Consider the following 24,716-nt stretch of genomic DNA (forward strand, 5'->3'; position numbering starts at 1 on the left):
ATCTGCATAGACAAATGAAGAGCCTACTGCCATTTAGGGCCAGAATTCCAGAGGAACAAACCATCTGTGCACCTTGATGTCAGGGGAAGGTGTTTTATTTCCAGTGTGAAATGCCAAATAGTCCAGGAATGATAAAATCACCCTAGTTTTTCTTATGAACTCCTAGAAGTCATCTTTGTTGGTATAAATGAGATCATTTAGCCTAATTAGTTCCAAGCTTAATTAGCAGTAATTATCCCAACATGGGAGTAATATCCGAGCAGGAAGTGCCGAGTCCTCGATTAGATAGATCTCTAATTGGTGTTACAATATTGTAATTAAAGCGTGTTTGTACGCCTCTGCCACAGCACGCGATTTGTTTCATGTCTGATTAAACAGGGAGACCCAGCAGCCTTTGAGGGGGCCAGAATTTTAGATCTGACTTATATAACGTGTTAACCTTGTGACAAAAAAGACTTGGAGACATGCCTCTGTGGTCAAGGTGAGTGTACAGCCCTGAGCCAAGAGCCAAAGGCATTTTTGCCAAGAGATTGTACACTTGATCTACTCACCCCTCTCACTCCCATGTAGCATGCGCAAGAAAACATAAGAATTTGGTTGAAGGACCACTTTGTAAATTTCATACTTTTGAGGGTTGACTGATATATAACCCGGAGAAGACTATACAAGAACAAATAACAATAGCTATCATTTATTGAGCATTTACTATGTGCTAGATGCTGTGCTAAATGCTTTAAGTACCAAAACTTATCAAAACTCCAGAGAAATTCTCTGAGATAGCTAGAATAATCCCCATTTTACAAATGAGGACCTGCAGAGGAAGGAACTGCTTCACCAGGCTGTCTGTGTTATCCTTCAGGTCTCATCCTAAACACCACTCCTCTAGGAAGCTGCCTCTGACCCCTAGACCAGGTTAGCACCCCCACATAGTTCCTCCTAATTTTCCTTCACACACTTAATTATAATTTAATTGTCCATCTTTCCCACCAAACCATAAGTTCATTTATGCCTCGTTGACGGTGCCATGCCCAGTGTCCAGCACCAAGTGAAGTGCCAGCAATGTAGCAGGCATTTAGCCAATAGGAGCAAAATGACTTGTCAGAAGTCACCCCCCTTATCAGTTTGCAGAGCTGGGATTCAAACCCAGCTCTGTGTGGTTCTGCAGTCTGTGTGTTTTCCATTACGTCATGCTTCCTTTTTTTAATGTTAAAAAATTCAAAGTTTCTAGGTAGTACAAGTATAATATTAATAAATATGTTCTTGAAGAGGGATGGGGAATAGAGGTTTGTTTTCCTCTCATTTCAAAATACTATCTTAAAACTTTTACAATAAATCCCTTAACCATTCACTATATTTATCTACTTAATATTTCAACCTTATGTTACAATTTAGAGATTTTTGTCAATAATCAAGTAACTGGTAATTGAATTTAATAAGCCCAGGAAAAGAATTGGAGTAAACCAGATAGAATTTATGTCCATTTACACATCACTGGTCTCTGCAATTTTTTTTTTTTTTTTGAGACAGAGTCTCGCTTTGTTGCCCAGGCTAGAGTGAGCGCCGTGGCTTCAGCCTAGTTCACAGCAACCTCAAACTCCTGGGTTTAAGCGATCCTACTGCCTCAGCCTCCCGGGTAGCTGGGACTACAGGCATGTGCCACCATGCCTGGTTAATTTTTTCTATATATATTTTAGTTGGCCAGATAATTTCTTTCTATTTTTTTAGTAGAGACAGGGTCTCGCTCTTGCTCAGGCTGGTCTCGAACTCCTGACCTTGAGCGATCCACCCGCCTCGGCCTCCCAGAGTGCTAGGATTACAGGCGTGAGCCACCGCCCCCGGCCTGCAATTTTTTTTAAATGTACCTAACACTCTCAGAATCTGTATTTCAGTGATTCCCAGCTACGGTTTTGGCACACCTCAAGAATGTCCAGTTATTTTGAAGTGACACAAAATTCTCAGGATTTTTTTTTTCAAATTAACTTTGCTGAATGTTTGAAAGAAAACATGCCACATGATACATTGTGGGAAAATAAGAGGCAGGCTAGATCAGAACGGAGCCAATTCCTTTGAAAGTTTTGCAATCATTGCTGTTTAATCTTTTTTTTTTTTTTCCTGAGACAGGGTCTCACTTTGTCTCCCTGGCTAGAGTGCCGTGGTGTGATCATAGCTCACTGCAACCTCAAACTCCTGGACACTCCTGCCTTAGCCTCCCAAGTAGCTAGGACTACAAGCACGTGGACCACCAAGCCCGCTAGTTTTGTTTTTTTTTTATTTTGAGTAGAGACAGAGTCTCAGTCTTGCTCAGGCTGATCTTAAACTCCTGAGCCCAAGTGATCCTCCTCCCAGAGGGCTAGGATTATAGGCGTGAGCCACAACGTCTGGCCTGCTGTTTAATCTTGGTCACTGCTGAAACATATTCAGAGATTAAGAAACTCAACAAGAATTTTTGTTTATTCATTAAAAAAAATTTTTAAATGTATTTTTTAAATGAGTAGATGATACTTGAACAAAATATAAAATTCACAAAAAGGTCTAAGTGAAAAGGCCCCTTCCACCTTTCCTCCATCCCGCAGCCACTCCAGAGATAACCAGTTTTGCATATATCTTTCTGGAATATTTTTTGCATATGCAAATATATACATTTTAAAAGGTATTATTTCTTGATAAAGCACCATAGTACACACTGGATCATAAAGGTAAATTAGCTCACCTTCTAGGCTAGGCAAAGACAGGAAATGAGAAGCACAAATTCACTACGTAGAAAGCAAAAGCACAAAGCTTTGTAAATCCATTTTCTTACAAACTGTTACTAACCATTTTGGTGATATGTTGAAATTTGAAATATCGTGCTAATGAAGGAGAAATGCTGCTTGACTTACGACAATAATGATATCAGCAAGTGTGAGTCCTGAATCTTCTTGGGTTCTCTGTTCTAACTCTTAGGATGATGTTTCTATGCAGCTATTTATCTCAATATCAGCAATAATGAGGCCAAGGTGATAGGTTCCAGCCACTGTTAGCAACTTAGCTTACTGCCGGGCTCTTGTTACTAGAGGAGCTAGGTGAGAAAGTGAAGATGAATTCATGCAAATCTACTACCATCAAAAGAAATGTCTATTTACATACAAGACATCATCATTATGCTATTTTATGTAGACAGGGCTTGATGAATTGCTTGAATGACTATTTTAGTGCAAAAAGATCCACAAAGCTTCCTGCAGTTATTATACTAAAATTTGGGATTGTTTTTGGCTTTTGAATAATCAGAAATGGTCTAACCATGATATTAAAATAATTGTATTGCATTTGGACAAGTAACAGATAAACTGAGTTAAAATTGTTGCAGTCTGAGTATCTTATGCTACCTAAGGAGCACACTAGCCAAGATCATTATCAGCTTATTATAGTTTATATTTAGAATGTATTGAGCCCTGCATATGCAAGGCTCTGTAGAAAACTTGCTGGCCTGTGAACTGAGAGTCTAAAATTATTTACCATCTCATTTTGTTTATCAAAGATTTGCCTACAATCTCTGTGGCTTTTCTTTTCGCCAAAGGCTTGCCTTGGATAGAGGTAGACTCTGACACTTCACTTATGACTATGGAAGGCTCTCATGACTGAGTAGAATATGATTCTTTTCCGGTATGTATCTTTGGCAAACAAAAGGACTAATGTAGTGAAATATTCTGGAAGTATCACCTAGGACCACAGTAACATTTTGTCTTTATTTTAAATATTCTGTTCCATTGTGTCCATAAGTGCACTTGTATTTTGTGTCCCAATTTTTGGCTTAGAAAATGTAACCACTAGAGCTGGAACAAAGCGTCTCCAGAGTTGGGCCCAATCCATTTCGCTTTCCTCAGGGGAAAGTAAGTTTTCGCTTTGTTTCTCTGGACCTTGATCTTTCCATTTATGATGATATGTTGGACCCACTGATCTCTAAGGCCCCTTTTGTCTCCGGCGTTCTCTGAGTCTACACGTGAGCTTTGGAGCAGTACTTCTAAAGTTTTTCTGCCAGTGCCTTTGTGTGAGTGTACATGTTTAAATGTCTTCATGATATCAAGCTCTGAATGAATGTGGCTAGAATCACCATGACAAATCAACACATTATGTCCTCAAGGACAAACTCCAAATATTTTTGAACTATAAATTAGTTGATTATTTTTTCCTTTATTCAATTTAAATGTAGAAAATCTTCCCCTCTGAAACCTTAATATAATTGGAGTTCTCCCTCTCAAGGTGTGTCCCCTCACAGGCTAGCTTCTGTTTGGCCTCACAGGATTTCCCAGAGTCTGCTTTTCTCCTCCTTCTGGCTAATGACTGACTGTGCGACTGACTTCAGTTATTCCTCTTTCACCATTACTAAATATAGTTAGTGCTGCTATCTTTTAGGGCAAGAACCATATGATGATCACCTTATTGGCTCCTCTCCTAATGTCAGCTGCTTTGCATATACAGGTTGAGCATCTCTAATCCAAAAATCCAAAATGCTCCAAAATCCAAAAAGTTTTGACAATGATATGATGCTACAAGTGGAAAATTCCACACCTGACCTCATATGACAGGTTGCGGTCAAAACACATTTATTCAGGGTCCCCAAGGGAAAGATAATCATAGGCTATGTGTACAAGGCATATATGAAACAAATGAATGTTGTGTTTCCACTTGGATTTTATCCCCAAGATACCTCATTATGTATATGCAAATATCCCACAATCCAAAAAATTCTGAACTCTGAAACACTTCTGGTCCCAAGAATTTCAGATAAGGGATACTTGTCTGTATTAGGCATTCAGAAAATAGTTGTTGAATGGAATTGAATTTCTGACAATTTCCTACCCATCACATAGTTCAGATTTGTCTCCAAAGAACTCTTTCCAGACTAACTAATTTCGAACTTTTATTCCTTTAATTTAGATTCTATAATACTTCTGAGCATATGGTTTGTATCATGTTAACTTGTGTAGTTATCTGTTCTTGTTATTCCCTCTGAGGTATAAATGAAATATAAGGGAAAGGTACCCAGATATGGAGTTGGGAAAGTTGGGTTTTTTATCTGCTTATTAACTAGTTGAGTGACTAAGGATAGTCCATTCAACCTCCCTAGATTTCAATTTTTTTTTTAATCTAAAAGATCAAAGGAAAGGTGAGGTTGGGATGAATCAAATGATTCATTCCTAGGGTTCTTTCTAGCCTTAGAATTCTGATTTTAGGCATATTGGTTCCCTAACAAGATCATAAACTTCTCAAAGGCAGAGAAATTTCCTTTTTCGACTACAGGGAATAGATACACTGCTTGACATAGATGGTGCTTAATAAATTCTTCCTTAGAAAATAACTACCGTTCTACCCCTGCTAGCAAGCAAGTGCAGCTGGAGAGTGCCCCTCTTACAGCCCATGTCCTGAAGGGGCTCTCAGAGCCACTCGGGAAAATGCTCTTCTGGACTTGGACGTCAGCAGCTGAGACTGGCACACTGCATTCGTCATGAAGAGGGGTACACCTCAGAGCTTTGCCTTTTTAAGTAAATGTGTTTATGGTTTGTGCTGCTTTCCTCAGTAAGATCATTTCCTTGCAAGTAATGAGAGCTGTGTGTGATATGGTTGAAATCCTGTCCCTCGGCTGAGATGGAGAGCTCACGTGATGCTGAGTGGGGCCCATTATCCCAACGGCACTCCCAGGAATGCTAAGTCTGGCAAATATTAACTCAGGAACCACAGCAGCAGTTAGGAGACAGCAGTCTGCCCACTTTCCTGAACCTACCACTTTTGGGGTATTTTCTGATTTTCCTTTCCTTGGCTTGGGCATTGCATTTATTTCCCCTTTCATTCATTCTTCCTCTTCTCTTAAAAAGCAAAAACAGGACATTTTACTTCCTCCATTTGTCTCTAACTGGAAACCCTGATATCCTCATTCATTTCAGAGCAGAAGGCTTTTCCTCTTTTGCCCGGTTGACGTACAGTGTGTTTATTCATCCTTCACTGCCTCCATGCTACTGGCCTGGGCATCGGAAGAATTCTGGAGTCTTCCAGGGGTCTCTGGGAACAGGCTGTCATGCAGGCAGCTACGGATAGAATAGAGGGGTTGTGAGAGCAGCTCAAAACCAAGCCTGTGTGCTGGAGAAGCTTTCCTTGCAGGAAGAGAAGCACATGATATTTTTCCATATGGCAGGGGAAGAAAGTGACAGATCCGATGAACGTATGCAAAGGAAAGACTTATAACTGAAAGGGAAGAGTTGTGGTTTAGATTAAAACCACAAAGGAAGTGAAGGACGTTACCGCTTTCCTCTTTGTGGGTAGAAGATTCTCCTTTGGCTCATCTAATGGGCTCTGTGAGACTGAGTCTTCCTATAGGAATATGTTTATTACTCCTACCCTTCCAGAAAAACACCATGCATAGTGGTTTGTGGTCTTGAAGAGTTTAGACTTGATTTTTAAAACATAAACATACTACAAAGCACCTCCATTTCCAAACCTGTTATCCCAAACATGCTTCCCTAATCTTAAATAGAAAAGCAAACAATTAAAGCTCTCTGGGAAATGAAGGGACGGAAAAGCCCTTTTCCCAAGTTATCTAAGCAATTTCTCTACTTCACCTTAATTATCCTTTGTTTTCCTGGTAGAAACCTTGTGACTGCTTTGACTTAGCAAAGCAAATTATTAATAGTAGTTCTGTTCCCTTAACAGCCATCATTTATTGAGAGCCTACTATGTGCTGGGTATTTTTCTTACATTATCTCTGAACTTCTAAAACTTCTGCGAGATAGGTTCTATTGGTCCCATTTTTATAGGTGGGAAAACTGAGGCCAAGACAAATCAGTTGTCCAAAGTCATACTATGACCTTGAACTTTGTATCAGGTGTGTTTGATAACATTGGTGTTCTACCCTGCCTCTCCTTAAAATCTGGTTTTAGAGGTAATTTGGCCATCGGCATCACAAACTTGGAAGGTTTAAAACCTGGCTCTGCCTCTAATTACCAAGATGACTCTGGGCAAATTATTTGACCCCCTAAAGTCTTATCTGGTATGTCTTGTCTGGTATGACAGCTGCTTAGATAGCATTGGGAAAAGGCCACCTTATTGGCTTCTTATTAGAATTAAATGAAGCAGCAAATATAAAGACATGGCATATTAGACTGACATACAATAATCTCCCCCAAATGATAGCCACTACTTGTACATAGGTCAGGTTCTAGACCAAACTGTGAAATGGTTGAACTTTGAGTAAGAGAACTCTCCATTTTCTTAAACTCCCCTCCCTAATTCCTGTCACTCTCACTTTCTAGAAAAAGATACATCAAGTTCTAAGTGGATGTGAACGCTTGGAAGAGAGAAGTCATACTTTTTCTACAATAAAACAAACGAAGCAAGCATTACTTGTAGAATTCCATCCTTCATAAGTTTGAACCAAGGGGTTTTTTTTTTGGTTTTTTTTTTTTGGTTTTTTTGGTTTATTGTTTGGGAGATGGTGGGTTTTGGGGAGGGTAGGAAAGACGAAGCCCTGTGAGCCCCCCAGCCACACTACTTAAGGACTGACGGCTGCTCTTTAATCTCGTGCTTCTTTTTCTGGATACGTTCAGTGTAGGGTCAGTTGTAGATTCCAGGTCTCAGCTGCTTTTGATCAGAACTTTTTTTTCTCCTGTGGTGATTTTGCATCAATCTTAGACCCTGGCGACTTTCAGTTGCCTGGGTCTGTTTTTCATTGCAGATTTTGTCAGAATTTTACATCTAAGTTGCATCTGAAAAACTTTTCTTTTTTCTTCTCTCACTATTCTGTGTGAATTTCTGATTCTGGATTTTTTTCCACTTTATTTTGAACATAATATTTGTATATTTTCCTGATTACAAAAGTAATAACTGTTCATTGTGGAGAATTAGAACAAAAGAATAAAGAAAAAATTTAATCACCCATAAACCCAGCATTTAAAGCACCGTTCATATTTTATTACATTTCCTTCCATCTTTTCTCTATGCATATATGTTTCTATCTATATAAATTGTAGGTATATATATGTTTTGCAAAATTGGGATGGGACAATATACACACTATATATCCTGTTTTCACAGAACTTTATGTTATGAACATTTTGGCATGTCATAAAATATTTTTTACAAAGGATTTATGACTGCATAATATTTCATCATATGAATGTACCAAGGTTTATTTAACCATTTCCATTCTACTCTATGTTTAGATGCTTCTTTGTATAAATTTCTGTCCAAGTTTCCTCATTTCCTTTGCCTTATAAATTATTCCTAGAAAGGGAATTATTAGGGCAAGTAAGACAAAGAGTATGAACATATAATTTTTTATTTAAAAAAGTATTTGTGCCTGATTATTTTAATACTGACAGTCTGTGTACAGCCTTTTTAAAGCCTCTTGATATATAGCGCCACATTGATTTCCAGAAATGTTGCTCTAGTACAGGGGTTGACAAACTAAGACCCAAAGGCTAAATTTGTCCCACGGCCTGTTTTTATACAGCCCATGAGCTAAGAATGGTTTTTACATGTTTAAATGCTTAGGAAAAAAATTCAAAGAATAATATTTCATGACACATGAAAATTATATGAAATTCACATTTCAGCGTCCATAAATATTTTTGGAGCACAGCCATGCTTGTTTATTTACACATTGTCTATGGCTTTCACCCTACAACAGCAGAGTTGAGTAGTTGCAACAGAGACTGTATGGCCTGCAAACCCCAAAATATTGACCATCTGCCATTTACAGAAATGGTTTACTGATCTCTGCTTTAGTGTGTAATCCTACAAGTTGCATATGAGAATGTTCATGTGACCACACACACATTGACACCAAACACTGGAATTTTCTTATTTTTTGTTAATTTGAGCACATTGACAAATATTTACCAAGTGTTTACCATGTGCCAGGCCCTCATGGAAAATACAATTGGCTTAGTATTTCTTTGATTACTAGTTAGGATGTTTTTTTTCATAAGTTCAAGTGGATTTTTCCTATTAATTTTCTATGTGTATGAAATGTTAAGGTTTAACTCAGGCATTTATATTTCTCATATTGCTTTGTATGAGCTCTTCATGTACTAGGAATATTCATTTCTTTTTAGTTATACTTATTGAAATCATATTTGTTGAAAATAATTTGTTTCCAGTAGGCTGCTTGCCTTTTAATTTTATGATTTTTTAATATACAGAATTTTACATTTATATGTAGCCAAATCTATTCAATTTTTAATTTTTTCCCTTTGAGTTTATTCTAAAAACACCTTTTCCTGTTCCCAAGTTCAGATAAATATTCATCTATATTTTCTTTCATTCTTTTAAACTGATTCATCTTCATATTTATCTCTTTAACCCCGCTGGAATTTTTTATTTTATGGTCAGAGACAAGGATCTTACATTTTCTTTCAAACAGTAGAACAATTATTCCAATATTATTTGTTGAGTAATCCTTCTTTTCTCCACTTATCTGTGATGTCGCTTTCACTAAATTCTTACATATCCTGGGATGTGCTCCTGGCCCACATTCCAGTTATCTTCAGTGGTATTTGTGTCTTTTTTTCATTGCTGATTCCTGTGGATGTCCACCTTATTGTTCCTGATTACGCCTACACAGGATACTACAGACCCTGGCTGGATTTTTGGGTGTATATTTTTTCTGTGCCTCCCATGTATTACTCCTTTGCGATTGTAAATTTCAGTAGCATCGTCCCTTCTCCAGGTCAGTTTGTCAGGGAGGCAGTAGACACTTATCTCCTAAAAGTACACAAATGGTAAAGAACCTTCCTACCAAACAAGAGATAAAGGCCAGGGCCTGGCCTTACATGTATGTGAACCATGAACCGTAATGCTCATTCATAACCACTCTAAGTGACAAAGGCTTTAGCTTTGTTACCTAGGAGGTTGGAGGTTTTCTGGCCAAATAGCATCTACTGGCATAAAAAGAGCAAATCTCCGGAAGGGGTTCCCAGAAGAGCTGTTACATGATGCACGGCCCCTAACCTTCTGTTAACGGCTCACCCCAACCCGACCTTGGTTCACAGTGGAGTTATTTCATTTACCAGGTGTGAAAATTGGATTTTACCACAGAGGAGGGGAGTTATTACCTATCAGGTCTGCTCTTTAGGGGAGCTGAGACTGTAGTGGGATTTATTAAAAGAGATTTGCTATGCATGGAACATATAATTAGAGATGTGTTCCTTTAAAACTAGATTTGCAATCTTTGTCATTTTAAGAGTGCAGTTTTTTTTCCGTTCAGTTTTTCTGACAGCCTTCTTTCCCATGTAGGTTGCACACATCCTACCTAGGATCTGAATATTTTATACGGCACCATTCTGCCAAGAGACGGACCTCAGGGGTGTAACATGTGACAAAGAACACAGCTTAGGGGGATGGTGGGGACTGCCTGTAGTTTGGATACTGATATTAGTCACACATATAGATACAAAGAATGAGGAGGGGATGATAAAGTAATTTTCATATTAATTGATTGCAGTATAGTCCAGGCCTCAGTTTGATGGAGGTATTAGGGCCACTCTGAGACCCTCTAATGAGGGAATTCTTGAAAATGAAGAGTTTAGATGTAATTACCTGTTGTTAGAGACTATATAGACAGCTCCAAAGTTAGTACCTGGTTAACTACATCTGCTTTTAAAAAAAGACACCTTGTTTACTATCACCGTGAAGGGGGTGGCTGAATTTATTATTGTTTAGCATTTCTAGCACACTTTGTTCTTGCTGAGTGCTTTAGACTTATTTATGTATGTATATTGGTTGCTGTTCACAGCACTCCCAAGAGATGAGTGGGTGATAGTTTTATTATCACCTGCTTTTCCAATAAGGAAGAGGGAGCTCCTGAGAAGAGAAGGGACCTGCCTGGGTTTATCGCACAGAGCTTCTGCCACCTTGTTAGGTGATCTCAACAAAATGGTGATAAATTCATCCCTTACAGCCTTCCTCTGCCCCCTCCCAGCCCTGGTGTGCCACCTGTGCCCCATCCTGTATCCCACTAACCACAGTGGGATGTTCACTCATGATAAAAATCATCAGGATCATCGGCCTCTCTGTGCGTGGCACTTTACATCTCTACAGATCACCTTCCTCACAAAGTCTCCTTAACCTCCCTGCTTTTCTCTTAAGGGCCCTGCCGTTTTCCCCATTGTCCAGCTCAAATCTCTGAAGCCATCCAAGTAGATTCTGCCACCCAAATGTCTTTTACCTTGTCCCTTCCCTCCTCTTCCCCCTGCCACCACCGTTATTCAGTCCTCATTAACTCCCTACCTGGACCACTGCAATAGCCCTTAACTGGGTCCCCACACTTCTGTCGCGGAAGTCTTCCTCAAGCACGGCTGTCATAAATAACCGTTCCCACTGGGTTCATTCTCAGGAGCCTTCCTACTCAAGTTCAGATTCTTACCCTGCACTCCAAGCTCACCTTCCTTCTCAGCCGTCTCTTCGACTAAGCCACTCAACAACTTCCTGTGGGGCTTGGCAAGCAGGCGCCCGCCCGGAGGGGTTCTGATCTGGCGGGTCTGCTCTGGGGCCCGGGATCTGAGCGGGGACCCGCGCGGCCAACACGCCTGCAGGTGACCCACTTGCGGGGTTCCCTGTGGCCCGCACTCCGCTTTAGCGGGGCTCTTACCCCCGCGGGAGTGTTCAGCCGCTGCGCCCGTCTACGCTGCTCCTTCACTCTGAAATGCTCTCTCCCCGCCCCGTCTCCACCTGTTGAAATTTTTCTCATGCTTTAAGGCCCAGCTCAAATATCTCCTCCTTCGTGAAGCCTTTTTTGATTGTTCCAAAGGGACAGGACGCAAACTTCTTCACCTTCAATTTAAAGTCCTTTCACAATGCAGCCCCCTTTGACAGTTCCAGTCCCATCTCCTGCCTGGTTCCTCCACTCTCCCTAAGCTCCCACCACACCGAAAGGCATTCTCAGAATAGGCCCCCAGACATACCTCCGCCAGGAATGCGGCGCCCCTCCCCCATTTCCCCCTCCCCTCCCCCACCTCTCCCTCTCCTCCTTCCCCCACCCACCGTGTCTGTCTGTCTGTCTCTCTCTGTACTCTCTCAACTTACCCTAGTAGACTCAGCTCATATGTCACTTCCTCTGTGCCACACTTCATCACAACCGACAATCTCTCCAGACTCTCCCCCGCCCCCCACAGGCACTAAGTCACTCCCTCCTCTGTGCTTTCCCCAGACCTTTACAGGCCTAAGAGAGAACCCAACGACAGTTATCTTGCTTGTGGTTTACCTGTTTTAACTTCAATTTGGCTCAGGTTGCATTCCGAGGACCTCGAAAAGGCCTGGCACGGAGTCCATGCCCAGTCAGTCCTTCTAGAATGCACGCATGAATGAATCTCTGCTTCCCAGCCGCCCTGCCCCAGAATAGTCTTTACGCTGCACTTCAGCAGCATTTCTCTGTCTGTTCTGTACTCGTTTTATCTCACCTACTAGAGTGCAGACACCCTTGAGGGGAGAAACCTCGGAGGATTTTGTTGCCTATCTCCACGCCTGGGTCCTTACCCTTAGCAAGAGGTCAATAAACGTTTGTTTAATTGAATTGTCGGATACTGTGCTCAGCTTACTGCTGAACAACAACGCCATTTAAGGGGTTAACTAATAACACTCTGAGAAGTTCTTCTCCTTTGGGGGTATTTGCATTTTAATGGGAATGTTAAAAACCCAAAGGAAATATTCTCTAATGGTGGGATTTCAGGCCTGGTAGGGAGGCTTTTTTTTTTTTTTTTTTTTTTTTTGGTGGTGGTGCTAGATGAGGACTAGGAAAAATTCTTCTAGCCCAGGGGTCCTTAAACTTTTTTGTGCCAAGGGCCCCCTAGGGCAGTCTGGTGAAGCCTATGGACAGTAATGATTTTAATCACATAAAAATAACATAGGATTACAAAAATGGTTATAATGATCTAAATATTAAAAACATCAAATTTGTGATACAGTAGTATATGCTTCTACATCAGAGCATTAATATAAAAGTCTACTGGCAGGTCTAATAACTACTGTAATTTTGTCATAGGGATGACTATAAGGGATCTTTGGGATATCTGTGATTCTACCTGTGAAAAAGTCATGAACTGCTCATACTGGCTGTTGCCTATAGTCATAATGGAAGGAAATGATAAATTTCAGTTAGAAGTTAATGAAAGTAAAGATATATTTTTTTCTCCATCCAAGTTCCAGCCTTAGTCTCCATTGTGGACCCAGGGTTAAGAGGTTCCGCCTAGCTGAGCTCCCTGAAATGATGTGGGTGCTTCTGAAAGCTGTGTTGTTCCAGACCTAGCTTCCTTTTCTACACTCCACTGCCTCTACCTTGAGCTCTCAGATTCTAATTTTTTACCCTCTATTTTACAACAAAGGACAGTAGTTCAAATTTGCTTCCTTTACACCAAAAATATGAAAGAAGGAGAAACAAAAAGGATTGTCTGGATTCATCCTCCTTCCATCAACCAAGGCACAAGATGTTAGGCCTCATGGGAAAGAGGGGATCTCTAGCTTCCTAGCCTGGAAGGTCCCCTCCCTGAAGTTGTAAGTGTAGAGTGGGGTGGGATGGGACTGGGAGAAGGAAGGTTTGCCCAAGTTCAGAAGAAAAAAGCAGTGGCAGAGTTTACCTGGGAGGCTCCGCTGGCTCTTTCTAAATTCAGAAGTCAATATCCAAGCCAAAGAGCTGTAATCCAGGCTGGGCCAGCATAGTATACATCCTGGAGACAAGTAACAGTGAAATGGCATTGCTGTTGAAACCCTGCACTTCCTCATGCCAATGTTATTTCTAATTTGGGTCAAAGTGTTCGTGCAGTTCTCTTTTGCGCCCCCAAATACAGGGAACATATTCAGTCTATTCCCAGTTATCCTTGTGTATTTGAGTCACTCAGAGGCAATTTCCCCCCAGACTGATTTACCCTACTGTTTGCCACACCTTGAGGCATATACGTCTGCTCTCAGTGGTGCGCAATTAGAGGATACAAGTGAATTTTAATACTAGCCAGCCATGTTGCTAGTAGGGTGAGCCCCATATTAGCCCAGGCAAACTATCGTCCCTGCCCCTACTGGTAGTGAGGACGAAAGTTTTGCTGGTGACACCGTCCTTTTCTCTTGTGTACCTTTTCCTTTGGTGAGCCCATTCATCTTCCTGGTTTCAGTTCATACCTCTGCACCTCCAGCCTGCCCTCTCACCTGGCAGGACATCTCCACTTCGGTGTTCAGTGGTCACCCATAATTTAAAAACTTAACTATCTTTCTTCTTTCACGAATCAGCTTCACTTTTCTAAAAACACAGCTTTTTTAAGATATAATTTACCCATTTTGAAATTCACCCATTTTAAGTGTATGATTCAATGATTTTTTTGTAAATTTACAGTGTTGTACAACCATTGCCAAAACGCAGTTTTACAATATTTACTTTACCCCTAAAAGATCCCCGTACCCATTTGCAGTCAATCTCCATCCCCACTCCCACTAATCTGCTTTCTGTGTCTATAGATTTACCTTTTCTGGACATTTCATGTAATTGAAATCATACAGTTTGTGTCTTTTCCATCTGGCTTCTTTCAGGCTTCTTTTACTTAGCGTAGTGATTTTGAGGTACATCATGTTGTAGTGTGTATCAGTGGTTCATTTCTTATTCCTGAATAATATTTCATTGTGTGGATAATACCACATTTTATATATCCATTCCTCAGTTGATGGACACTTAGGTCATTTTGCCTATTAGGAATAATGCTGCTATGAACACTCACATACAAGTCTTTGTGTAGATATATGTTTTTATTTCTCTTATGTAGACACTTAGAAGTAGAATTGCTGGCTCACATGGTAAACTTATGTTGAACTTTTTAAGAAGTGGCTAAACTGTTTTTGAAGGTGGCTGCCCCATTTTACATTCCCATCACCAAAGCATGAGAGTTACAGTTTCTCCCCATTCTCACCAACACTTGGTAGCGTCTGTCTTTTTTATCATAGCCTTTCCTAGCTGGTGTGTAGTGGTATCTCACTATGGGCCAGTGTCATTTTTGAACCCTCTCTCATTTCTGACCAATGTCCCCTTTCTACCAATTTTATGGCTAGAAATGAAACTTATACTATTCTTCATTTTTCTTATATTTATGTGCTGCAGAAGAAATGAGCTGCTACAGCCTTTCTCAGGTGGCATCTGGATTTGGCACACCGTCATTCCCCTTTACACTACCCTACCTAGATCTGCATCATTTTACACCTGAATTTCTGCAGTCTTTTAGCTGCTCTCCTTGTCTGTTGTATAATAGTTCCTGCTTCAAATCTTCCTTGCTGTAGCTGCAGATTGTTAGAATAGTAACATGAAAAGAGCATGCATAAATGTGGAATCATCTGTGCTCTGCTTCAGGAATCACCACTCACTGTCACATGACCTTGAACTAGTCTTGTAACTTATATGAGCCCAGCTCCTTCATTAAGTTACTTAACCTTTCTGAGCTCCAGTTTCTTCACATGCAAAGTAAGAATAATAATAGAACATATCTCATAGAGTTGTTATACAATGCATGTAAAGCCCTTAGCACAGTGCCGAGTATATGAAGAACACTCGATCAGTGCTGGCTAATATTGTTGTTGTTGTTATTATTATTTATGATGGAGTTATCTACCAAGCCCATGACATGGTTAATATATATAAGGGTCAGATGTGGCTGTGAATATAAAAGTGCTTTGAAGAATACCATGTAAATTGCATTGGTGTTATTTTTACATGGTTTTTCACCTGCTAAAGGAAAGAGGCAGTGTAGGATAGCAGCAAGAACACAGGCTTTGCCACTAGCCTGCCATTCAAATCTGGACTGTGGTATTTATTAATACAATTGTGGGGCTCAGACAAGTTCTTTTTCCTCTCCATTTTGGTCTTCTCATCTGTAAAATGGGTATAATTATAAGTGATATTCAGGATGATGCTATAAGGAAGGTGCCTGTTCCATAGACAGTGCTCAGTAAACTGTAGCTTTAAAAAAAAAAAAAACACTAAAAACCTCACAGTGTATCCTTCTTGTATACTTTTTCTACATTATTAATATTTTCTTTGTAATTAATTCTCACTTTATTTATACATCTGTATTCCCCACTGATCCCAATGCATGCATTGAAGAGAAGCCGTAATATGGAAAGATTAAGTGATTTCACTCAGACTGACTTTGGTTTTAATCACAGCTCTACCACTCTCTAGCCACATGACTTAGGGCAGTTATTTACCTTTCTAAGTATCTGCCCCCTCAACCGCAAAACAGTTGAAGAGTAAGAGTTCATACCTCATGGGGTTATTGTGTGTATTAAATAAGATAATATAAAGTATTTAGAGCAGAGCTTGGCACATGAGCATATTAAATACTCAGTGAACAGCAGCTGTCATGATTGTCTCTAGTCACCTTTACCATTGTCATTTTCTGACCACTGCCCACATGTATGCTGTGCTCCTCTCAGTCTCTGGGATGGTGCCTTGTCTCTCTCCCTACTAGGTCATCCTCCCCTGCTGGAACTGCCCAAATCCTACTCTTCAAGGCCAGTTTGAGTTCTGATCCTTTATGAAATTATTACTCACTATTCCAGACTCCACTTGTTGTTTTTCTTTTTTTTTTCCTGGAAGTCTATAGTTTGTGTCATGTCTGTAATTCAATTTAGGAATTAATTGTTATTAAATATTTTTTGTTGCTGCAGTTGTTTCCTCAACTGGACTGTAAGGTTCCTGAGAGAGACTCTTTCTTAAACTTCTAATGAAACTCTCACACTACTTAATTTGGAATTAAACACATAGTAGGCTATTATTAATTCTAGGTTGATAAACAATAACTAAGAAAGCAAACATGTAAAAGTCATTATGAAATTTTAAGAACAGGGGTTCCTTGGTTACCTGCATAGTATCCTCAATGACTATAAGTCAAAGATAATCCTGAACAAAATTATTTATTCCAAAACATAGCACAGAGTGGAGAAAGGGGTGGTTGTTGTAGAATCCCCAAATCAAGGTCAGGACTGTTTTAAGTTAGCAAAGCCTGTCTTTACTGGCACAGATGACCTTGTTTTTGTTTTCCTCATCACTTCTTGGCATCTCTCTCCAATCTCAATCCCTTCCTCCAATCCCAGAGGACTTACTGCCCTCAGAAAGCCCTCTGAGTATCTCTCCTTCTAGCTTGAATTTCTGGGGAAAATTCTCCAAGCTTCAGAATTAGACTTCCTTCTTCCCCACAATATTCCCTCCGTGCAGTTAGCAGTTAAGGAAGATAGGGATCTGGCCAGACAACTTATTAAAATAAAACAAGGCTAACCCTTTATTGTATTACTCTCCCAAGGGCTTGGGGAAGTGACATTTGAAATCCAAAGGTATGAATTTCTAATGGCAGAATTTAAAGGAGTGTGTCAGGAAAGTTAAGGAGATATCAGTAAATGAGAATGGGTGTGAGAATGAGTGAAGTATTGAGAAGATGGCCTTTTCAATGCCCCTAAAATCTCCCTAAGGCTAATTCCATTTTGGACAATCCAGAGTGACCAAGTGCAATAATAATAACCAACATTTATTGGGCACTTGCTATGTGCTAGGCACTATTCCTGTATATATTCATGCAGTCACCCATTTATTTTGACACTACTTTGGGAGGAAAATATATACTATCATTACTACACTTTATGGAAGAAAAAACTTGGACCCTAGACAGGTTAAGTAATTTTTCTCAGGTTACACAGCTCACTAATGGCAGAGTGGGATTCAAAATCAGGTAGTCTTATCAAAAGCCCCTCCACTCAAAAATGGCTCTGTTGAATCCTAAGTCTCCCCTTGTAAACATTCTGGGAAAACAGAGGAATAAATTTCATGAGAAAAACCTAGATATTATCACCAACATCATCACAGCGGACAAGGTACTGTGCAAGTCACTGCAATGAAGTGCTGAGAAGATAAAGAGGCATCTGGCCCTACTGCATGTCTGACTCAACCTGACCTTCCTCAAACACCTCCACCTCCATGAAACAGTTTTTGCTCATCCCCTCTCCTTCAAATAATGTATCTCTTCTGGTTGCCATTTTACTTTTGCTTCTGCTCTGCCTTTTATTTATTACCTTCTAGCTTGCATTGTGGTTATTGATATACATTGTCACACAGCTGAGCCTTTGCACGTTTCTGAGTACTTTGCTTGGCTGACTCCTACTCATTCTTTAAGATTCTGCTCAAATCTTATTACATTCCCTGACTTTCCTGTCTGGATTACATACCTCTATTCTATATGCCCCACACACTTGATATTTATCCACAACATAGCACTCAATATAATTGATTATAAATGTTTACTTGTCAGTATTCCTAATAAAATAGATCCCAGATCTCAACATCAGGGATCATGTCTTACACTTATTTGAATCTTCAGTACTTTGTACAATACCTGACACATAGTAGGCACTTACTGAACTCTTTTTTTTTTTAAAGAATGAACTCTCCATGCAAGTCTGACTATATCTTGAAAACAGAATTGGATGTCTGATTCATTTTTTGTTTCCCCCAAGATGCCCTGCACTTAGTAGATGCTCAATAAATATAGCAATGGGCCAGGCACGGTGGCTCATGCCTGTAATCCTAGCACTCTGGGAGGCCGAGGCGGGTGGATCATTTGAGTTCAGGAGTTTGAGACCAGCCTGAGCAAGAGCGAGACCCTGTCTCTACTAAAAATAGAAAGAAATTAGCTGGACAACTAAAAATATATATATAAAAAATTAGCTGGGCATGGTGGCACATGCCTGTAGTCCCAGCTACTTGGGAGGCTGAGGTAGGAGGATTGCTTGAGCCCAGGAGTTTGAGGTTGCTGTGAGCTAGGCTGACACCACAGCACTCTAGTCTTAAAATAAATAAAGCAATGAATAAATGATTAAAAAACAAAAGAGGTATAAGATTCTGCTCTCAGGATATAGGGGGAAACTGGGACCTACAATAAAAAGTAGGTGATATTAAAAGTTTGCATATCTAGGCTATGTTTTAAAATTGGTGATATAAACATCTACTAGTGAAATGGATGATGTAGAAATCACTGTTTTTGCCTGAAGTTACTTGGCTAAAAAAAATGTAGTTCAATATTCAAACCCAGGTCCTTTTGACTCTAAAGCCAATACTGTTTCTATTGTACTGTATTGTTGAGATCTTAGTGTAGAGGGGTCCTAGTTGGGCCCAGGGGAACCATTAGGGCTTAAATAATCAGGGAGGACTAGGGACTGCATGAACTGTAATATATGAAGGTAGAACTTTTAGGAAGATCCATCTGGGATGAGCATGTGGAATTGACTGATGAGGGGAGAAACTGGAGACAGGAATGTCTATTGCAACAGCCCTGTCTTGGAGACAGAAAACAAGAAATTGGTTTTAGAAGGAATTTGTGGACACTAGTGACTGAGGAGAGACATAGACTGGAGATGTGGAGCCAGGATTACCCCCAAAGTTTTGAGCCTAAGTGAAAGACATAGGGAATTCAGAGGAGAGACTAAATTTTGACAGATAATGAGTTTGTTTTTTGCCATGTTAAGTCCCTCTAGATGAGCAAGCTGAATAGATAGAAATGAAGAATTAAGTTCAAGAGAGGCCTAAGCTAGACCTGTAGATATGTTGGTCATCAGCAAAGAGGTGATAGCTGAAGTTAGGAGAGTGAAAGAGACACCCTAGGGAAAACCAAGGACTTTAAAGAACATCCATAATTAGGAGACAAAGGGAAGAATTTAAATCAATAAAGAAGACAAAACCATAATATTATCACATGTTAGAATTAAAAACTAAAGAGATTCGGAGAGGAAAAGATATTCATTACATGGATTTGGCAATTAGGTTTGGCTACGTTGGAGAGAGAATTTTAGTGGAATGGTTAGGTTAATTACAGAGGAAGAAACAGAATTGTGGTGGCAAAGAATGTATTAAGAATGTATTAAGAATGTTACCCTTTGGATAAATTGGGAATACAAAGAAAGGGTAAAAAAGAGTATTAGTGTAAGAAAGATTTTAGGGAGGACAGTAAAATAAAGGGTAAGAAGCCAATGGAAAGGAGACAGTTGTCTCCTAATTATGGATGTTCTTTAAAGTCCTTTGTTCTTTGGTCTCACCTCTCTCCAGGGTCCTTCAGATGTGAGATGAGATGACAAGGTTGGTCTTGCAGTATAGGAGAAGTGTGGATAAAATCTGGAATAATTGCTGTGGGATATGATAGAGGCAACAATGAGGACACATAAAAGGATTACCAAGTAATAAGTCATGAAGTTCAGTTTAAGTTTCATCACCTGAATTTTGGTTGGGATCCATTTTCTTGGTTTCATGTTTTTTTCTAGTAATGTCTGGTAGCCCAGCTGTGGAAAACCAAGGAAGTGTGGGTACATCTCAGCATTGGGGATTTCCATTGCTGGAATGGTGGTGGGTGGTCAAGGATTCCATAAAGGCAATGTGGCAATGAGAGCAACCTGGATGCAAACCATGAAGGTGAAGTCAAAGCTGAAATGGTTTGGTAGTAATTCCAGAGAAATTGGGAAGAGGTTGATTGTGTGAAGTGGGAAGAGTCTAGCAGAAAAGACAGAGTTCAGGAAAAATAAAATAGGTGTATCTGAAGGGCAAAATTCCTAGGGAAATGTCTAGGAGAAGGAAATGAAATGAAGTAGTAGAGACACTTGCAGAATTATTGTTGGGAAGAGGTTAAGAATAAGAAATGAAATAATAAATTAGTCGAAATTCAGGAGGAAGAGGAAAGTGAGACTCTTAAGGATGGATGTGAAGAGCTGTATGAAGATCAAGAGTCTTGGGGAGAAATGGTTAGAGCACATGGAACACTTAGGTTGTCCCTAGTTAAGCCATGATGAACTACGGTTAAATTGGAAAAGTGGGGAAGGGGATCAGCATCAATATGTCAATCATTTAGGGCTCAGGATATGGCAAGCAGTGTCACAAAGCTTGAATTTTAGAAGGCAAAATGATGAGGATAGGAGGCACAACCATACAGGTTTGAATGTGAAAATAAAGGGTAACATTGGTGATGCCTTCTTAAGGGATCTGAGTGTCACATCACAGATTCATCAGAGCTTCACAGATAGGGTGCCTCTGATCCCAGAGTGTGGAAAGCAGACATGTGGTGACACAGAACAAGACCCAAGCTCTCATCAGAGTGCCAGTGGCCCCAGGTGAAGCTGTAGGAGGAAAGGAGGTGGAATATTGATTTCTACCTTACACAAGAGACAATTAGTCCTAAATCGTCCAGGCAGGAATGAAGCTCCGGGACTCCCCCGTTGACTTCAATGGACTGGTGAAAGCTAGGACAGAAAGATTTGTTTCACCTCTATGGGCAACCTGAAGAAGAAATAGTTCCCTGGCTATGTTGTTACAGCATTGGGGCAGCAGCACTATGAAAGCCAAGAGATGCCATTCCATTCTCACCCTCCATTTTTAGTCATTAATGACTGTCTTGATAGTATTCCTTTCGAGTTGAAATTCACCAGGTTTGGTTTGGACAATGAGGTAGATGAATTTGTCATAATAATACAAACAGCAGGAACCCATGGACAAGCAGAGGGCTTTGACCAAGGCAAGAATTTGTGAGGGCCTCTTACAACGCTAACACCTGCTGGCTGAGTAGGCTCAACCTTTCTTAGTCTTAATTTCATCATTCCTAAGGTAAAACTTCATGTTCTCTACTACAGTAATAAATATTGTCAGTAATGGACAATCCTTAGAAGTTAGAACTTGTAGAGTGTTGGACTCAAAGTCTAGTCCCTAAAAATGAGCATAATCTTGGCAAATCATAAACTTCTATGCCTTAGAATTCTCATCTGTAAAACAGAATGGCGTCCCTCCCAACCCTAAAATTTAGCTATATATTTATCAGGAGCTGAGGAAACAAAAGCACTTGCTCTCTCAATGTGAAAGTGGCGTTTACAGGTAGAGAAGACTGGAGGCAAACATTAACACAAATTTTGTGATTGGCTGAAGAACTAAGAAGCCAAACTTCTATCATCCATGTTTGCAACACAGTGAGTGCTCATCATTATTATGGGAAGCAAATTTCAGTAAGTGAGAAAATCAAAACCAGGTCTCTTTAGCATCAAAAGCCTTCGTTTTTAGCAATTTTACCATTTGGGTAAAAAAATGACTTTTTTTTTTTTGAGACAGAGTGTCACTTTGTTGCCCGGGCTAGAGTGAGTGCCGTGGCGTCAGCCTAGTTCACAGCAACCTCAAACTCCTGGGCTTAAGCGATCCTACTGCCTCAGCCTCCCGAGTAGCTGGGACTACAGGCATGCACCACCATGCCCGGCTAATTTTTTCTATTTATATTTTAGCTGGCCAGCTAATTTGTTTCTATTTTTAGTAGAGACGGGGTCTCACTCTTGCTCAGGCTGGTCTCGAACTCCTGACCTCGAGCGATCCACCCGCCTCGGCCTCCCAGAGTGCTAGGATTACAGGCGTGAGCCACCGCGCCCCGGCCCAAAAAAAGAAAAAAAAATGACTTTTTATCTTAAAATTTTTAGAGTAGCAGTAACAGTTTGAAGCTTTTATTTATAGGATGCTTTTAAAAATGATTTCATCATTATCCATTAGTGTTTATGTATATACAATGTGTTAAATCCATATATACCAAAATAGAATTCTTTCTCAAGTGAGATGGAAATACATGAAGTTAGAAAATTCAGAGGGCGAAAATTCTAGTAAAATAAACCATGTAGTAGAATAAATAATATTTTAAAACACATTTTGATCCCATGTGCAATGTAGCTAAATTAACATTACTATGGAGACTCTAACCTTTAGATTTCATGACTTTTAGCATGCTTAAATTCTCAATATTATTGCTCCTTTACCCTAGTGTTGTACATTTAATATTCATTTGCATTTTTCTTCTGATTCAGTAATAATTTTGAACTTTTACATATATGATGTATGAGGGCTTAATGCCTAGTAAAAGGGTTAATACTTTTTTTTACAAGTCTATCATTGTTATAATGAGTTTGTTTTTGAGCTTGCTGAGATGAGGTGACCGGGTCTGGAACACCCCAGCCCGGAGCTTATTTTGGCAGTGGTTTTCTCTTATTGATACAATCTTTGAGTCCCTTCTTTCCACCTACGCAGGCAGTCCCAAACGTTTCTGGCATATTCCTGGTTTGGTTGTCTTTTTCTTATGTCCATACCTGACTTTTTGCTCCTGCCTTCTTTTACAGACGTTCTTAGCTATGTTACGTCAAATATTCTATGGCCAAAACTTGACAAAAAGCATTTTATTTTAATTATTTCCTATATGGAACTCTTAATTAATCTTAGCTTTATATTGTTTATACTCACTATTGCCTTTTTTCTTTATTTAATTTATATCCTCAGTCCTAACAGAAGACAAAGAGAAAATGTCTTGCTACGGATTTTCATAGGATCTAAGCAGGGGAGATACGGTATGGAAACTTAACATGACTAGTTAAGAGTTTGAAATGATTTCCAAAGCAGCGAATCAGCTTTATCACTTAGGGCTCTCTTGTACCAGTCTTTACAACCAGCACCATTCCTTAAAAGGTTGCCCCAAGTAGATTTCCTATTTTATAGACAGGGAAACTAACACAGAAATAAGTATCCTGGTCAAAACCATGGTAAATAGAAACAAGAACGGAAGAAAATTCATCTAGTTTTCTTGGCCATGTTGCCTCTATCCATCTTCAGGGAGAATACACAGTGCATCGGAACCTGGGCAGTCTTCCCTTAACTGATGTAGAAAAGCGTGAGGCCAGTGCACATAGTGGCAGGAGCATCTCAGATCAAGACTCCGCGAAGCACAAGCACAGAGACGTAACAATGGTTTATTTTGGGCAGAGCTGCGGAGCAGACAAGTCTGCAATAACGGGTGGTCAAGGCAGTAACAAGGGCCACACAGATAAAACACGAGTGTCCCGAATCTGAGCTTTGATTCAGCAACAAACGCCTACCAGGATGCTGTCATTTTTCCTTCTGAGAAAAAGTGCAATCTAATGGGCTACTCTCTCACTTCACCAGGGGCAGTGCCGGGATCCCGGGGCTTTCAGCCCTCCGGAGCAGAGGGCTTCCAAAAAGTCAGGGGAGCTATACCGGTCGTGAAGCGACTTGAGGACCCGGGAGGAAGGTCTCCCCTGCCAGGGGCACTAGGTAGCGATGCCTTAGCCGGGCGGGCTGGCCGGACTAGGAGGGAGAGCCCCTGCACCAGCCACGCGTCTGCAGGACCCCTGCGAGGACGGAGAGGGTGGAGGGGAGCGCAATGCCGAGAGGGGCCTGCTCCCTCGGGAGGGGCGAAAGCCGGCAATGGCAAAGGCGTGCAGACACTGGGCGGTGAAGAGAAGGGACCGGAAAGGGGACCGGGCAGGGTGGAACTGCATCCTGGAGGTGTGAGGAGGTGGCCTTGAAGACTGGGGTCTGGGCCGGGGCCGGGGCGGCAGGGAACAGAGAGCGAAAGACCGGTTCCTTCAGCAGTCCCAATTCGTTTCTGTCAAAGATGGCCAAATTCCACGCTTCCCTTCCCCCCTCCGCGCCTTTTCCAGTCCCCTTCGGCTGCTCCCAGTGCTGCGGGAGGCGGAGGGCGGTCCGGGAGAGTGTGTGCGTGAGGAGGAGGGTGCGGGAAAGACGAGACCCTCCCTGGCCGCACCTCCCTCCCCGCGGCTCTCTGGGAGGTGGAGTTGGGAAAGGACGCTCTGCCGCTTTAAGGTGGGGAGTGGGCGTCACCTCTGGCCGGGTGACGATCTGTGAAAAGGGACAT

General features: G+C 40.7%; 1 protein-coding gene across 5 annotated transcripts in view; it reads left to right on the forward strand.

Annotated features, from left to right (window-relative positions):
* Window positions 1–24,716, forward strand: part of BCL9 (BCL9 transcription coactivator) — an 83,383-nt gene that overhangs the window by 33,226 nt on the left and 25,441 nt on the right. The gene's annotated exons all lie outside the window — the stretch shown is intronic.

The sequence above is a fragment of the Lemur catta genome, chromosome 3 (genome assembly GCF_020740605.2).
Source record: "Lemur catta isolate mLemCat1 chromosome 3, mLemCat1.pri, whole genome shotgun sequence".
Lineage (NCBI taxonomy): Eukaryota > Metazoa > Chordata > Mammalia > Primates > Lemuridae > Lemur > Lemur catta.